Source organism: Anastrepha ludens, unplaced genomic scaffold, assembly GCF_028408465.1.
Source record: "Anastrepha ludens isolate Willacy unplaced genomic scaffold, idAnaLude1.1 ptg000053l, whole genome shotgun sequence".
NCBI classification, from domain to species: domain Eukaryota; kingdom Metazoa; phylum Arthropoda; class Insecta; order Diptera; family Tephritidae; genus Anastrepha; species Anastrepha ludens.
This window is the reverse complement of record NW_026530034.1, coordinates 100,001-102,500: the sequence shown is the minus strand read 5'-3', so window position 1 is coordinate 102,500 and position 2,500 is coordinate 100,001. Positions and strand designations below refer to the sequence as shown.

General features: G+C 30.8%; 2 non-coding genes across 2 annotated transcripts in view; both read left to right on the top strand.

The window, feature by feature from the left end:
• LOC128870751 (5.8S ribosomal RNA) overlaps positions 1 to 106 on the top strand; it is a 181-nt gene extending 75 nt beyond the window's left edge. The window contains exon 1 of the ribosomal RNA XR_008455471.1: positions 1 to 106. This exon is cut by the window's left edge and continues 75 nt beyond it. This is a non-coding gene — a ribosomal RNA (5.8S ribosomal RNA).
• A 438-nt stretch (positions 107 to 544) lies between these two features.
• The window catches only part of LOC128870790 (large subunit ribosomal RNA), a 3,993-nt gene continuing 2,037 nt past the window's right edge, over positions 545 to 2,500 (top strand). Inside the window, exon 1 of the ribosomal RNA XR_008455508.1 lies at positions 545 to 2,500. This exon is cut by the window's right edge and continues 2,037 nt beyond it. This is a non-coding gene — a ribosomal RNA (large subunit ribosomal RNA).

Here is a 2,500-nt window from a genome sequence, read left to right as displayed (position 1 = left end):
AGGACACATGAACATCGACATTTTGAACGCATATCGCAGTCCATGCTGTTATGTACATTAAATTAAATTTTAAAGTACTGCTTGGACTACATATGGTTGAGGGTTGTAAGACTATGCTAAATAAGTTGCTTATTCTTTTATAAAAATAATTGAATTTAAGCAAATGTGTATATTATTGGATTTTAAATAATTCATAATATTAATAGCAAAAAAATAAAGATATATAATGAATTTTTTATTTATTAATATATTCTTAAAAAAAAAAAATCCTCTCAAATAAAATGAAATAAAAAAAATTTTGAATCTAAGTATTCTCTTTAAAAAATTTTCATATTATTTATATATATATAAAATATTAATTTATATATGTAATTAAAGGAGGAATGTCTAGCATAAAAATTAATTTTTTTTATTCTAGAATTGCCTCATTTTACATAATTATTATTTATAATATATATTTATATAAAAGGAAAAAAGAAAAATAGAGATGAAAAGATGATATAATTATTTATTAAATTGTGAGAAGATAAAAAATATTTTAAAACAACCTCAACTCATATGGGATTACCCCCTGAATTTAAGCATATTAATGAGGGGAGGAAAAGAAACTAACAAGGATTTTCTTAGTAGCGGCGAGCGAAAAGAAAATAGTTCAGCACTAAGTCACTTTGTCTATATGTCAAATGTGAGATGCAGTGTATGGAATATCTTAATATCTAGTATGAGAAATTAACGATTTAAGTCCTTCTTAAATGAGGCCATTTACCCATAGAGGGTGCCAGGCCCGTATAACGTTAATGATTACTAGAAAGATATTTCCAAAGAGTCGTGTTGCTTGATAGTGCAGCACTAAGTGGGTGGTAAACTCCATCTAAAACTAAATATAACCATGAGACCGATAGTAAACAAGTACCGTGAGGGAAAGTTGAAAAGAACTCTGAATAGAGAGTTAAATAGTACGTGAAACTGCTTAGAGGTTAAGCCCGATGAACCTGAATATCCATTATGAAAAATTCATCATTAAATAATTAAAAATAATGTGCATTTTTTTCATATAAGGACATTGTAATCTATTAACATAATAAAAGTATTTATCAAAAGATCATTGGTGATATTAAGTTTATTTAAATTAATTTGCTTTTTAAGCATATTAACATAGAATAAATACTAATGATTTGATAAAGTGTTGATAGATTTTATTATATATAATGCTAAAATTCATTTTTTGAATTTTACAAAAAATTTAATATCTATGATATTAATATTTATTTGTATGCATTTATATGATTAACAATGCGAAAGATTCAGGATACCTTCGGGACCCGTCTTGAAACACGGACCAAGGAGTCTAACATATGTGCAAGTCATTGAGTTATATTAAACTTAATGGCATAATTAACTTAACTTAAAAATATAATGGGATTAATTTTTAGTCTATTTTCTTAAATAGTCAATTAATTCAATCCCGGGGCGTTCCATATAGTTATGTATAATGATAATTTATTATTATTTATACCTCTAACTGGAGCGTACCTTGAGCATATATGCTGTGACCCGAAAGATGGTGAACTATACTTGATCAGGTTGAAGTCAGGGGAAACCCTGATGGAAGACCGAAACAGTTCTGACGTGCAAATCGATTGTCAGAATTGAGTATAGGGGCGAAAGACCAATCGAACCATCTAGTAGCTGGTTCCCTCCGAAGTTTCCCTCAGGATAGCTGGTGCATTTAAAAATTATATAAAATAATCTTATCTGGTAAAGCGAATGATTAGAGGCCTTAGGGTCGAAACGATTTTAACCTATTCTCAAACTTTAAATGGGTAAGAACCTCACCTTTCTTGATATGAAGGTTGAGGTTATGATATAATGTGCCCAGTGGGCCACTTTTGGTAAGCAGAACTGGCGCTGTGGGATGAACCAAACGTAATGTTACGGTGCCTAAATTAACAACTCATGCAGATACCATGAAAGGCGTTGGTTGCTTAAAACAGCAGGACGGTGGACATGGAAGTCGTAATCCGCTAAGGAGTGTGTAACAACTCACCTGCCGAAGCAACTAGCCCTTAAAATGGATGGCGCTTAAGTTGTATACCTATACATTACCGCTAAAGTAGATGATTTATAAAACAATTTCGATTGATTTATAAATTTTGAAACTTTAGTGAGTAGGAGGGTACAATAGTGTGCTTAGAAGTGTTTGGCGTAAGCCTGCATGGAGCCGCTATTGGTACAGATCTTGGTGGTAGTAGCAAATAATCGAATGAGACCTTGGAGGACTGAAGTGGAGAAGGGTTTCGTGTGAACAGTGGTTGATCACGAGTTAGTCGGTCCTAAGTTCAAGGCGAAAGCCGAAAATTTTCAAGTTTTTAATAAAAAAAAATATTAATAAAATTTATATATATATATTAAAAAATAATTAAATACTTGAATTATTTTGAACGAAAGGGAATACGGTTCCAATTCCGTAACCTGTTGAGTATCCGTTTGTTATTAAAAA